We start from the raw sequence: 15,435 nt of genomic DNA, 5'->3' as shown, positions 1-15,435 counted from the left end.
GGGACTGGCATCCAAAAGGCTGGAGTAGGAGGACCCTGAGTTTGAGATGAGCCTGGTTTTAGAAACTTTAGACCTGCTAGGGTCACATAGAAAGACTATCAAAAAAGTAAATAGCTTCAGCATTAATTGAAAATTTCAATATATGGAGAATCCCTGAGAAAAGTAGTGCTAATAACCAACATTTTGAGAAAAGTGATTATCTGTGCCAGAATACTCAGCTAAAGAAAAAGCATGGCTGATATTTGCCTAGATATATTTGGATGAGACCTTTACAGGAAAGCATCAATGCCAAATAGTGTTATTTTTAATTAAGCCATATTTTAACCATTTTATTGGGATAAAATAAAGTTCTTTCGCATAATAATTATTCTAAAGTTTTAAGTGGAAGACAGCCCTCCTTTTTTTTTAATTTGCTATGTTATCTACTTCTGTATTGCCTAGCTGTCACATAAATAATATAAATAACGTTAGGGAAAACCCTTATTTACTTTTAATTGGACTGAAATAGCTGACTCTTGCAGTCATGGAAAGCTATTTCGAGTTAATCCAAAGTCAAACAAGTAAGAATCCACCATTCTAGTCTTTACCAGAAATGAGATGATGCTGTACTTCTGATGATTGATTTGTTGTTGTTGTTGTCTTAACAACCAAATATCTAAGCATGTATACTGAAATATATAGAAGCATAGAATTATAAATATTTAAAAGTACAATAACTTAAAACTTTCAGGGTCTCAGTATGTAGCCCTGGCTGGCCTGGAACTCACTAGATAGACCAGACTGACTTTGAACTCATAGAGATCCTCCTGCCTCTATAGCTGATGTGGTGGGATTAAAAGCACGTACCACCATGTCCTACCTTTAATTCAGTTTTGAGATTTTTTTTTTGTGTGTGTGTGTGTGTAATTGATTTCTATGTTGAAGGGGGAAAAGCATTATTGAACGAATTGCCTTTGCTTTTTTAAATTATCTATTTCAAGAAAGTTTTAAGAGACATCAATGAAAGGAAGCATTCGTCTGTGATTGACTGCTGAAGACTGCTTAGATCTCAACCACTTATGGCTGTCATTGGGAGAATCTTGTCTGAGCATTGACTAAGGCATGGACAATACCTCATTTTGTTCATTTTCACTCTGGAGTTCACAATGTCATGCTTTAGACATGAGTACCATTTGGCATTTTGAAGTTTGAGATATTGTTTTTTTGGGATAAAATGAACTCAGTACTAGTAGCCTTTCCACATTTCATTGCTGTGAACAAGGGCGGTGTAACGGTAACTTTGGGTCATAAAATGGGAGCATTGCTTCTGGGATTCTGTTGGGTTTGTACTTAACAAGCGGTGATTTGCCTGATTTATTTGTCAATGTGTCAAATCCCTTTGTGGTGTCTCATAGTGATGTAAACGAGGATCCACCAGTGGAGAGCTCAGAGGGCGATATCAAGGAACTTCTCTGCTCCTTATTTTGTAAGGATTGGGGTGATTCTTTTCTCATACACCTGTGTTTTCCAGAGAAATGGGGATGAAATCCTATGTTAAAATCTTTGTATGGATGTTTGCACACGTGTGCATACATACAAATGCTTTAAGCCAACCACATTTCACAAAAGAGGATGGGTGAAATTAAGCAGAGACTCAGCCACAGTGGAAGTGTCCTGGGGCGACTGTGTCTTTATCATTCTGAGCCTCTCATGGGGCTCATTCAGGATTAATAAAATTAGATCTCCAATGTTGTCATATACACTTTATCTTTCCCCTTATGATTCATCGCGCTGCTCAGCCGGCTGCAATGAAATGTACTTTTCTCACCTCTTGACACCTGAGGAAAGTGAGTCAGAGAAGTCTGCTTCGTAGGTACCAGAAGGCTGACCCAAGATGGTTATTTCTTCTTGGTCTGCTCAGCCTGGGGCCCTTTAAAGTATAAGCAGGGACTGTAGCTTCCAAGCCCTTATTAAAAGATCAAGTTGATACTTTCATCATCTAAAAGTGTTTATGAGAGTATTAATAATTACATGTAAAGTCTTCTTAGTATTCTAGTACTCCAAAGGGCACATTTCCTATAAAAGAATAATTAAAATATAACAACACTTTCCCATTCCTCTCTCTAGTCCCTTCTACACCTCCTTGAATTTTGTGACCTCTTTTTCTTTAATCACTATTTAAATGTGTGTGTTTTAATAAATGTCTAAATACAGCCAACTGGGATGAAGAGCTACAGGAATACCTGCTGAGAAGTAGATAATCATTATAACTGCTTTTTCATTGCTAAGCATCAATCCTAAACACACATGTATACCTTTCTCTCATTTTATTATTATTATTATTATTTTTTTAATTTATTTTTTATTAATTACAGTTTATTCACTTTGTATCCCCTCACAAACTCCACCCTCCTCCCCTCTCAGTCCCACCCTCCCTCCCCCTTCTTCACACATGCCCCTTCCCAAGTCCACTGATAGGGGAGGTCCTCCTCTCTTTCCTTCTGATCTTAGTCTATCAGATCACATCAGGAATGGCTGCATTGTCATCTTCTGTGGCCTGGTAAGGCTGCTCCCCCCTCAGGGGGAGGTGATCAATGAGCAGGCCAATCAGATTATGTCAGAGACAGTCCCTCTTCCCATTACTATGGAACCCACTTGGACACTAAACTGCCATGGGCTACATCTGTGCAGGGGTTCTAGATTATCTCCATGCACAGTACTTGGTTGGAGTATGAGTCTCTGGGAAGACCCCTGTGTTCAAATTTTCTGGTTCTGTTGCTCTCCTTGTGGGGTTCCTGTCCTCTCCAGATCTTACTATTTCCCACTTCTTGCATAAGATTCCCTGCACATTGTCCAACAGTTGGCTATAAGACTCAGCGTCTGCTTTGACAGTCTGCAGGGTAGAGCCTTTCAGATGCCCTCTGTGGCAGTTTCCTAGGTTGTTTCCTGTTTTCTTCTTCTTCTGATGTCCATCCTCTTTGCCTTTCCAGATGGGAATTGAGCATTTTAGTCAGGGTCCTCTCTCTTGATTAGTTTCTTTAGATGTACAGGTTTTAGTAGGTTTATCCTATGTTCTATGTCTATATGAGTGAGTATATACTGTGTGTGTCTTTCTGCTTCTGGGACAGCTCACTCAGGGTAGAGCAATAAGACAGTTGAAGGAGATCAAAGGGATACAAATTTTAAAGGAAAAAGTCAAATTATCACTATTTGCAGATGATATGATAGTATACATGAGTGACCCCAAAAATTCTACCAGGGAACTCCTACAGCTGATAAACACCTTCAGCAAAGTGGCCGGATACAAAATTAACTCAAAAAAAATCAGTAGCCTTCCTGTATAGAAAAGACAAAAGATCTGAGAAAGAAATTAGGGAAACAGTACCCTTCACAATAGCCGCAAATGACATAAAGTACCTTGGTGTAACCCTAACCAAGCAAGTCAAAGACTTGAATGAAAAAATTTCAAGTCTCTGAAGAAAGAATTAGAAGAAGATATGAGAAGATGGGAAGATCTCCCATGCTCATGGCTTGGCAGGATTAACATAGTAAAAATGGTCATCTTACCAAAAGCAATCTACAGATTCAATGCAATTACCAACACAATTCTTTACAGACCTTGAAAGAAAAATTCTCAACTTCATATGAAATAACAAGAAACCCAGAATTGCTAAAACAATCCTCTATAATAAAAGATCTTCTGGAGGTATCTCCATCCCTTATCTCAAGCTGTACTATAGAGCAACAGTTATAAAAACTGCATGGTACTGACATAGAAACAGAATGGTGGATCAATGGAACCGAACAGAGGACCCAGAAATAAACCCACACACTTATGGACACCTGATCTTTGACAAGATGCCAAAACCATACAATGGAGAAAAGATAGCATCTTCAACAAATGGTGCTGGTCTAACTTGATGTCTACATGTAGAAAAATGAAAATAGATCCATACTTATCATCCTGCACAAAACTGAAGTCCAAGTGGATCATTTAATTATTTTAATATTAAAACACTACTAAAATGACCCCCCAGTTTTTAAACAAGATCTGAAATTACATAAATGGGCAAAGAATGCCACAATACTGAGGCAACACAAAGTTTGTATAATTCCTCTTGGCACCCAGAAACTTATTAAATGCTTGAACTTCTTTATTCCTGTCTTTGATTAAAAAAAAAAAATCTCCCTGCTTTTGTAGAGACCTAATATAGAACCCTCTCATTGCTTCTATTTTTGTAATTTCCAGGGCACTGATAATCTGTTATTAATTTTCATACCCTTATAAATCTATTTTAAGTCACTAAGTTTTTTGCAGGAAGGTATTATTTCTTGTCGTTTTCTTTTCTAAAAACTCCAACTAAGGCCTGTTTGATTTTCAGACTTACCTAATATGGATCTTTTTTCCCATAATGACTGGGGTAAAGTCATTGGGGTAAAGCACTCTGTACTGTGTTAACATAAACATCACTTCTCTTCAACCTAGTTATATTCTACAATCTCTTATAATCATTACTACTATCATAGTGTGGAAAATATATAAAGCTTGAATTTAGAATTTGCTGCTAAGACAGTCATAAACTGGCCAGTACCATCAAGGGGTTCAAATTTAAACCTCAGAAAAAAATGACCCTAGAAGTGAGAGGAAAATAGTAAATTGCCTTCTAAAGGATTGTATTTAAAAAAAAAAAAAAAAAACTGTCGTTGTCAAGACTTTAGGATTAAAATTTAGACTTGAAGAATGGCTTTATTTGTGGATAAGCCAAATTTTTGAACAAGAAACTGAAGGTAGTTCCTTGCTTAACGGACTTAGCCAAGATATCAAACGTTACTGAAAGACTCATTCAAGAATGCAAGACAAGCTGTAAGTCTGTGGTATGGAAGCCAGTTCAGCAATGAGTAAAGCAGGCATCTCATACTTTCAAAGTTTTACTCTTGTCTCATTTTATTTACTCAACGCATATTTACTGAACTCCCATTATGTGTGAGATGGTGTGCTAGAGCCGGAGTCTCGTGGCTAATGAAATGCTTGCAGACCCTCTTTTCTATAGCACGAGGGTCTACTGGGAAACAGGCAAACAGGTAGGTAACGACCATGAACGACAACAGCAAGTCTTCACTTCCTTTGCAATTTTTCTCCCACTTCTTTGGCCCACTTTTAGTTCAAGTAGCAGGAATGTGTTCTCACAACCTTGGGGAAACACGGTGGCTTAGACTTCTAGGATACAAGCCTTTCCCCCACACATCACCGTATGACTTGCACTTTTCATCACTGTGACAAATGCGCGGCAGCACACCTCCGTGGAAGGAACTGCTGGGTTTGCCCCAGGTTTCTTAAGTTTCAGTACATCTCAGCGGCACGGGCGTGGCACAGCTGTTAGAGGAACTCACATCAAGGGGGCCAGGAAGTAAGGAGAGCGGGTGCCCGCACTCTTTCCAGGAGGTTTTTTTTTTTTTTTCAAATTTTACTTTTACATACTTAAGAACTGACATAAATATTCATCATATATTTAAAAATGGTGGCAAAGATGTATTTTTCAGCATATTGTACATTTTGACCTTTAAAAATAAATCTGTTGTCGCATTTAAATATAGCAGTTACAGTAATGATTTGATGCTTCTTTTTATTCATTTAAAGTACTGGAAATAGTTCTTGCAGAACTTCACAAATTTTATATAATTTTTTCCTTTCTTTCTTTTTTTTTTTTTTTCTTTATTTTTAGTGGTAGTACTCTTCATTGTTTCTGAGGTGTGGGGCTCAGGAGCTCTTGGTGGGGCAGTTCCTTTTCCTCTCCACCACTACAGGCTTCTGGCTTCGCAGGGCGGCACTGGCCCTTCAGGTGGCCGCCATGCGCAGATCAGGGCGGTCCTTGTTCTTGTTGATGCTGCAGAGAGTGGTCCAAGCACTCTTGTTCATGGTGGTCCGCATGTAAGAAAGGTGTGGCTGCTTTTCGCCCACCGGATCTTCGTTTCATGTGTGGCTCTGCTCACACAGTTTTGCAGTGAATCAGCCCGTTTTAACAGAGGAGTTTCAGGCCTTCAGATTTTAGGACTTGGGGCTGTGATCTGTTTATTCCTCTCGATCCAGGAAACTGGAGCAGTTCTGAATGACCATCCATTGCAGATGCGCGGACACGTCAGCGGCTCTCCTTATGGAGGCTGGAGACAGAAAGGGCTTCTTTTAATTTTAATTTCTAATTTATTTCATGGAATTCTCTCATGTCTTTTTTTACCAAATATATTGTCTTTATTGTCCCATCATGTTCTTTGGTTAGCACATTCTTAATAGTCATATATCTTACGATGCAGTTTTCCAATAAAATTTTTACTAATATACAAGTGACTAAAAATATATGATTCCAAACTCCAAGTTCTGGAAAACTGTTAGTAACAAAAGAAGTATAACGTTATAGGCAATGTATTACTTATTGTGTGGCAGAGGGACTTTTGAAATTGTAATTAATTCCTCTGACTTTTAAAGAATGTTAGTTCTTTCCAAAATTAGATAGGTTTGTTGTTTTTTGAGTCTTCATTTTTATTTATTAACTATTAAAGGTGGTAAAGAGTCAAATATAACATATATTTGAACTTCTGAGTACATGGAAAAATCACCTTAGCCTTGAAAACCTTAGCCTTATTAATTATGGGAATGAAAACTCCCCAATGTAGGCTAAATAACTTCATAGATGTTCATTCATTTTCTCAACAATAATAGCAGCATCTCTTAATGTGATTTCTACTACCTTATTGTTTAGTGTTTCCATGGGATTTCCATGCTGAGTCACTCTTCTTGAAACTATATATGAAAAAGAATTATGGTTTCCTTTGTCAAATGAGAGGAAAGTTACAAGGAAAGGGTGGCTTAAAATGGGTCTTGCATCTATCACAGAAGTAATTTCAGCACACCTCAGAGAGGACTCCTGCCTCTTTTGGATTAGACATAAAGCATTTGCAAACAAGTAACATTAAGGAAGTGGCAATTATTAGGGAGAAAAGTGGAAAGAAATTTGAAAGAAAGAGAATACCTCTAAGAAAGAAGGTAGAGTAATTCCATTTAGATTGTGAACATAGGTGAAAGTTCCAGGATTTCAGAAGAGTAAACAGGTTTTAATTATTCTTCTAGGTTATGGAATAGAGCTGAATAGGGAAGTGTTGAGCCATCTGCTAAGTAAATGGAAATGTTTATAAGGGCTTCTCTGCCAAAGAGCACAGTTCATTCTGCGGTCATCCATTCACTGGGGTTAGCCCTGGGGAAGTTGATGGTTTAGTGTGCTGATTTCGGGAGCTAGTTTTGAGGAATACAGGCGGTGGGGAGATCAACTGAAATCTATTAAAAGCACTGTTGCTTCAAAGTTTTCTAAAGGTGCTGGAGTACTCACCTGTTCACAAGATAATGAGCACTAATGACAGATCAAATAATCCACAGGTTTAGGAATGTGCTTACGGAGAGTTAGTTACCTCCCAATAGTCGAACCACCACAAAATCTCACCTTATCGTGGTTGACAACTTCATGGAAGCAGAATCATTGCGCGCACATCCCCCCCCCCCCACAATTTTAAATTTCAATTTATATTTTTATATACTCCATTATCTCCCAAGATCAGTTGCACCTAGGATCAGGGTTGAACATTAGAAGGAGTAAAGCTAGAATCCCAGATAAGGATCTGATGACCTTCTCCTCCTTGTAGGAAGTGTCAACATAACCTATTACCATTTTGTAGACCTAACTATCACTGTACTGTTTTGCTGATTTAGTTGTCATAGCTACCAGACCAAGGCAAGCTTTACTCCAAGGTGGCTGTGTAATAATTATATCACATCAGACAAAAAAGGAAAGGAAAGGAAAAGAAAGGTCATAGTATCCTATCCTCAAAATAGAAGGATATGTACTGAGTTGTAAAAGAGGAGTGGACAGCCTAGGTCAGGAAGGGGAAACTTGAGAAAGGATACAAAGTCAGGAGTTCTGGAAAATCTTTCAAGGAAAACTTCAAGTAATCACACACAAAGATAAGAACAAAGAAAGGGTCGCTGTCTGCTCCCTGTGTCCCTAGACTGCCAGTGAAGTGTAGCCCAGAGGTAAGGACAGGGGGATGGGGCATCAAATAGCTCCTGAGAAAGAATCCTTCTTTGGATTGGGAAAGTTTTCTTCTATGAAATTTATTAAAAATATTTTTCTGTGCCTTTGACCTGAGTTTCTTCTCCTTCCTCCAGACCAGAGGATTGTAACCCCTTTGGAAATGAAACAACCTTTCATAGGGGTCCCCAAGACCATCAGAAAGCACAGATATTTATATTACAATTTATAACAGTAGCAACGTTACAGTTATGAAGTGGCAACAAAAATAATCTTATGGTTGGGGGTTACCACACCATAAAGAATTGTGTTAAAGGGTTGCAGCGATACGAAGGTTGAGAACCGCTGCTCTAGACCCATTATTTGTATATTAATTTATTTTTGTTCTGTCCTGGATTTCCTGGATGTTTTGTACCTGAGTTTTCTTTAGATTTAAGATTTTCCTTTATACAGCTATTACTTTCTTATATCATGTCTTCAAGACCTGAACTTCTCTTTTCTGTGTATTGTACCCTGTAGATGTTAATGACGTTTATTTCTGAGGTTTTTGTTTGACACCCTAAGTTTTTCATTTTCAAATTTTATTTCAGTTCGTGTTTGCTTTAGTAATTCTGTTTCTATATTAACGTCTTGAATTGTTTCTATTATTTCATCCACTATTTGTGTATTATTTCATGGCCTTTATTAAGAAATTTCTTCATATCCTCTTTAAGGTCCTTCAACATATTCATAATTCTTATTTTGAATTCCTTGCTTTGTGCTTTAGGTAAATTGTATTTCTCAGGCCTATTGCAATAGGTTTTTGGCTTCTACAGAAGGCGTATACATTCTCTTGCTGTTCATGTTTGTGCCTTTGTACTGCGATCTAGCATCTAGTTATGATGTATGAGGTATTTCTTGGGGTAGATTATTAACTGAAGCTTACTGGTGGGAGGAGGTAGGCAGGAAAGAAATAAGAGACCCTGTTTCAACCCAAGATGTAAAGTTTCTAAGGATCAGGGTAAGGGTGGATTTTATGAAATTAAAAGCAGCATGTTCTTTGGTTTATCTTATAACAATATTTTGGCTATTACTACTTTGTTATTATGCATACAGATTTACGTAACAATTATAGTTTGTTCTTGGCACCTTTATGAGCTATATTCTGCAAGCAGGGAACCACTGGGCATCAGAGAATTACTAGGAGAAATGAAAACACAGAGTTGGGTTTAATCAGTACCTAGCTATATAGCTAAGAATTGAAATAAGAGCCTGGAATGTTCAAGGCACAGTAACTATAGAACCCGCAGAGGGTGATTTTGGGATACTCAAAACAAAACTAGCTCTGCCTAAGCATCTCTCTCTCCCCTTCAATTCTGTGGATACATTTTTTACACAATGCTTTCACCTCCTGGAGCCTGTTTTGTTCCTGAGCTGCTTTTACATGCACATTTCTGCTCCTTGGCTTTGCCCCTTTGAATCTTTCTTGGTGCTTCTCTAACATGCATGAATGACATAGAGGTCTGCAGCTCTGTTTTCAATGGAGGAGCTGATCACTCCTCATCGCCGGATTTTGACCACCACATCTTCAGACTGTAAATACCACATGGTGAGAGGCCGACTACAGTTTTTAAAAAGCACTCACTGGAAGAAACAGATGGTGTGAAAAAGTTGTCAAATGAATAATACACCATCTACGTTAATGTTGCTGTGGAGTTAAGGGTTACTTACTGTTTAGAGATTTTCCTTCTCTAATCCCATTATTAATTTCAGTCTTCCTTGAAAAAAAAAAACGATAAAATCAAAATACATACAGGTAAAGTTTTTGACAAATAACAGCTTATGGTAATTTTGAATAAAGTGCTACATTGATGACCGATTCAGAGTTTAGAAAACAAATAACAGTTATTAATTGATCGTAAGACTGAAAGTAAGGACTGTTGTAAAAATTAGCGTGATGGGCTACTGAATCCATCAGTGCATTCTCTTTGCAAAAAGTTTATTATTATAATCGATTCCTCAGCATGAACCAAAGTCTGCTCTACAGAACAATAGAAGTGTAGGCTCTGTAGAAGGGCCGCCGCCATTGCGCGATACCGGAAACTCTGTGCTAGTTTCCCCTTTTATGCTGCTGTCATGGCTGCAAACTAAATATGAATTAACTCTAACAACCATCAATTACTTTGTCTCTAGGTGAAAGTATTGGAATTGTAATTTTTTTTGACTTCCAAATGTAAATAATATACTTTGAATACAATTTTTTTTTTCCTCAAAGAAAATGTTCGTGCCCTCTGGAATTGTTAAAGAAGTAAAGCAAAAATAAGCATAAAATCAGTAAGTTGTAGAAAGAAGGAACTCTGTGTGGTTGTAACGACAGATTTTTTTTTTTTCCTAAAAGATCAGTCCAGTTCACTGGAACTATGTGTTGCTGCTGCAGGCCAGTTTATTGGAACTGCGTGTGTTTGCCACAAGGACATTCCACTGTAAAGACAGAGCCATTATTATTATTATTATTATTATTATTATTATTATTATTATTATTATTTTATATATAGTGCAGGTATCTTTGTCAACCCTCACATTAAAACATAAGACAATATGTGTGCTAACTCAATTTTCAGTCTGAAACCATATAATTCTAATCATAAGATTTTTTCCAATGTTTTTGATCTAAGGCTGTCATTGGCATGCAGTTATCAACGAGTGTGTCGCACTGAACGTCCCATAACCATTGTCTCCCTGCATCTTATCAGCAACCAAACGAGCGGGCACTGTTTTGATCCTTTCTAGCACAGAGGTGACTCTAATATTGACAGGGAGAGATGTTGCCAATCCACAAAGCCACAGGATGCCAACATAGGCTTTAATCCGCCCCATGCTGTTAACCCAACAAAAAAGCACAATCACAGCTACATTCCTATAGAAAGTGAAGTTAAAATATCACACTTAATACCTAGTTACAAGTTAATTCTACAAAGTGCTGTAAAATATAAAACTTAAGTTTTCGCAAGTGAATTTAAAAGATTATTGTTAATATTTTTCTGGTAATTTGGAAACTCCGATGAATTATAGTTGAAAAATACTAAAATATGGATGTATGAAATAATGTATAAATAACATTCATGTTCCAAGAAATAAGTATAATCTTACATCAGACTCTTTGATTTAGATCATCTCAATTATGCATATAATTAAAATACCTCTATCTTTTGGATATATGCCTAGGAGTGGTATAGCTAGGCATATATCCAAAAGACACTCAAGTATACAACAAGGACATCTGCTCAACCATGTTTGTAGCAGCTTTATTTGTAATAGCCAGAAGCTGGAAACAGCCCAGATGCCCCTCAATTGAGGAATCGATGTAGAAATTGTGGCACATCTATACAATGGAGTATTACTCAGCTATAAAAAAAAAAAAAAAAAAAAAGGAAATCATGAAATTTGCAGGTAAATGGTGGGATGGTGGGAACTGGAAAAAAATAATCCTGAGTGAGGTATCCCAGAAGCAGAAAGACACACAGGTTATATACTCATAAGTAGATATTAGACCTATAATATAGGATAAACCTACTAAAATCTGTACCCCTAAGGAAGCTAAACAGGAAGGAGGACTCTGGCTAAGATGCTCAATCCCCATTCAGAAAGGCAAAGAGGATGGACATCAGAGGAGGGAGAAAACAGGGAACAGAACAGGAGCCTACCACAGAGGGCCTCTGAAAGACTCTACCCTGCAGGGTATCAAGGCAGATGCTGAGACTCATAGCCAAACTTTAGGCAGAGTGCAGGGAATCTTATGAAAGAAGTGGGAGATAGTAAGACCTGGAGAGGACAAGAGCTCCACAAGGATAGCAACAAATCCAAAAAGTTTGGTCACAGGGGTCTGTTCTGAAACTGATACTCTAGCTCAGGACCACTCATGGAGATGGCCTAGAACCCCTGCATGGAGGTAGCCTATGGCAGTTCAGTGTCCAAGTGGCCTCCAGAGTAATGGGGACAGGGACTGTCTCTGACCTGAACTGATTGGCCTGCTCTTTGATCACCTCCCCCTGAAGTAGGAGCAGCCTTACCAGGCCACAGAAGAAGACAATGCAGCCACTCCTGAACAGACCTGATAGACTAGGATCAGAGGGAAGGGGAAGAGGACCTCTCTTATCAGTGGACTGGGAGAGAGAAAGGGATGGAGAAGAGAGAGGGTGGGATTGGGAGGGGAGGAGGGAGGGATGTACAGGGGGGATACAAAGAGAATAAACTATAATTAATAAAAATAAAAATAATTATAAAAAACAATAAAAAGTAGATTTTGCAAAAAAATACCTATGTCTTAAAACATGATATAAACTACTCTTGTTTTATTGTTAGAATATTTTTCATATGAAAACTTATGAAGTAATTATTCTTTGGCTCCGCTATGCATTCATCTTAAAAATTTTAGTGTTCTACATTAAATTTTTTTGATATTTTAATTAAAATTTATTGAAAGAACAAAACAAAAAGAATCCCACAGAAATACTTGTTAGCTATATGCCAACAAGTTCAATAATCAGCTGTGAATTAATTTCCAAAGTTATGCAATTTATATAGACTTAACTTTTCAATCAGTAGGACTGCAGAGCACATAAGTGACAAAGAAGGACACTGGCTCATATTTTAAAGCCACCAGAAAGTGTATTTCAGGATTACGGTTTCAAAAATAATTCAACAAAATTGAGGAAAATTTTATTTCTATAATGATAAATACTCATAAAGTAATTTTGATAAAGTTGTCACTTGTTGAGATAATTTGATTCACAGACAATAACAATGATCTTCACAAGTCAAAGCATTCTGAGCATTGTTTTTTTCTGCCTTTTAGGTTACAATAATGGCACTCAGCTTGTCATTGCTTCCGCATGGCCCAGGATACTCTGGGATTAAACTAGAGCCAATGCATTTCAGTTCTCCATTGAGAAGTCATAATTTCCATTGTGAGTTGTGGCACACAGAGACAAGCAATGGCAGCCCATCAGCTATGCTGTTTCTTTTTTCAGAATTTGTTTCCTGTAGCATTGCTGAGGTGAAGATGTCCTGGACCACCCTCTTCTCTTCTTCAGGAGCAGGTTTTACAAGATAAATCCACCCCATCATTCAGATTTCTTTACGCCACTATATTCCGCCAACACTAAAACACATGATATCAGGCTTTTTTATAGTCGGCCAACTTCTCACCTATCCTCAGCCAGCCAATGAGACAAATTGTTGGCACCTCTTTTAGCTGTGAGCTGCAATGTTAAACCAAGAATCTCTGCCGAATGGCTCCATATTGATAAACCCAGCTCATTCTAATTTATGCTTCTGTTACCATCATTTCACATCCTTAAAGTTCATCTCCACACACATTCCCCAGACTTTTGTTTGAATGAATTAGAAAACCACTCAGTTCATTCAGGATATAATGCACTTCCTCATAAGGCATACATTTTACTCTCCATTCTAGATTCTGCTTATGCATGAGTCTGGTTGAAGTTATCTCAAGGAAAAGGTGGGTGAGCCCTGAGAAACATTGTATTGCTTGATATCTCTGAATGTCATTGCTGGTTGTGCAGTCATTGCAGAGTTCAGTCCTCCAGGCCCAAGCAGAGGGGACAACAACGGAAAGACTCCTCTGTCTGAAAGAATAACTCACTAGAATATTAAAGTTTGAAGCCTCCAGGTTCATCAGGATTCTCCACACATCTCCATTCCAAGTACAGGCTCACATTCTTTTCCAATCAGAGATTATTTTAATTGCCAAGCCCCTTTGACACTTATGTTATAAGTCAGTCCATTATTTGATGAGGGTTTAGGTTTTGGCAACTTGAACTTTCTGAGTGTTGGAGAGAAGATTCTCTTCCTGAGTGCACTTAGAAATCTTTACTTATTTATGCACAAGATATTTTATCTCTGAGCTCATATTTTTTCCTTTGTTACTTTATCTAGAGATACTAGGAGACACCAGACAACATCATTATATTTCTTTCTTTTGCACAACTGTTCAAAGAGCTTATATAGAAAGACATTAAAATTCTTGTTTCTTACAAAAGAGTGAATCAGAATTATTAAATGTATTCATCTTACATAGTTCTTCAAATAGGCTTACTTTATCGGCGTTCTCAACAAAGTCTTAAATAGCTGTACATAGCCAGCTCCAGTTATGACCAACGCACCAGAGAAATTCATCTTTATAACTCTGTTTCTCTACAAACATGTCCAGTACCTCATACTGCACTAGTTAGAATTCTCTAGCTGAAGATGACTGATTATATGTTACAAAGAGCTTTAATTAGATTGGCCTACATGGTATAATTTGGTTAGTTGAGCAATGGTTACATCACACAAGCTAGATGGAGAGTCCACTAACTTCTCAGCCTTTGAGGCTGAATATCTCCTCAACTGTCCCAATCTGATGCCAAAGACCTGGAGCATTCATTGGAAGACGAAAAAAGTGAAGTTCTAGTATCTTTAAAGGAAGTGATGAACAGTGGCAGCATGAGGGTAGATGTCTCACCATCAAGGAGTGAAAGATGGCAGGCAGAAGCAGCTTTACTTTTATCTCAGGCATCTTTATATCTGGGCCACTTCTAGAAAGCAGTACCCACTCAATAGGAAAGTCTGTTCCCTCAGTGAATCTTTCCAAGTTGTACTTTCATAAACCCGCCCTAACCAAGAAGTCTGTCTCTTACTTGATTCCAAATCTCATCAACATAGCTTTCAGGTCAGAGGTCTGTTTATTTATCTGTTCATTCTTATTTTTACATTTTCATAATTCAATGAGAGACTTAAGTATAATTACATAGTTTCTTTCAAAGAAAATACTATCTTAGCCTTTCTAAATTCACATGCTTTCCAGGCCTTCTGTTTTTTAATGAGATTGGCTCAAACTATTTAATCCTTTGAGATGCTTTTGATTAATTTTTGTTTTCCATCTAAAATTAATACATAAGAAAAATGGAAGTGATGTGGCTTGGGAATGCGGAGGGCGGGGAGGTCAGACACCCAGGCCTTGACTTATTCAGAGATTAATGACTCAGCTGTACTTTGGATTGAGCTCATGTGCAGAAGCTAAATCAATGCCATGGTTTTTCAGGGTAAGATTTTGAAACACCAGAAAGACTTTAATTACACATATAAGTCATTTATCAAATATCACACATTTTCCCATTTCCTTATAGAACATTCATCATATGGCTTTTGAAAATACAGTTGATTTTATGCTTTTAGTTTCTCCAAAGGTTTTTCTTGTATTCATCCTATAAAGAGTTTATTGCTCTAAAATGTGTCCACGTAATCTGGAGCTTAATCAAAAATGTTGAGAAAACATTTAACACCCACATCAAACACACACACACACACACACACACACACACACACACACACACACACA

The 15,435-nt window shown here is 37.6% G+C and overlaps 1 protein-coding gene and 1 pseudogene across 3 annotated transcripts in view; one reads left to right on the top strand and one right to left on the bottom strand.

The window, feature by feature from the left end:
• The window catches only part of Cntn1 (contactin 1), a 301,145-nt gene that overhangs the window by 114,648 nt on the left and 171,062 nt on the right, over positions 1-15,435 (top strand). The window lies entirely within an intron of this gene.
• On the bottom strand, positions 5,738-10,120 carry LOC129690978 (60S ribosomal protein L28-like; annotated as a pseudogene).

Source organism: Psammomys obesus, unplaced genomic scaffold, assembly GCF_907164565.1.
Source record: "Psammomys obesus unplaced genomic scaffold, mPsaObe1.curated_primary_1811, whole genome shotgun sequence".
Taxonomy (NCBI): domain Eukaryota; kingdom Metazoa; phylum Chordata; class Mammalia; order Rodentia; family Muridae; genus Psammomys; species Psammomys obesus.
This window is presented reverse-complemented; position numbering and strand designations above follow the sequence as displayed.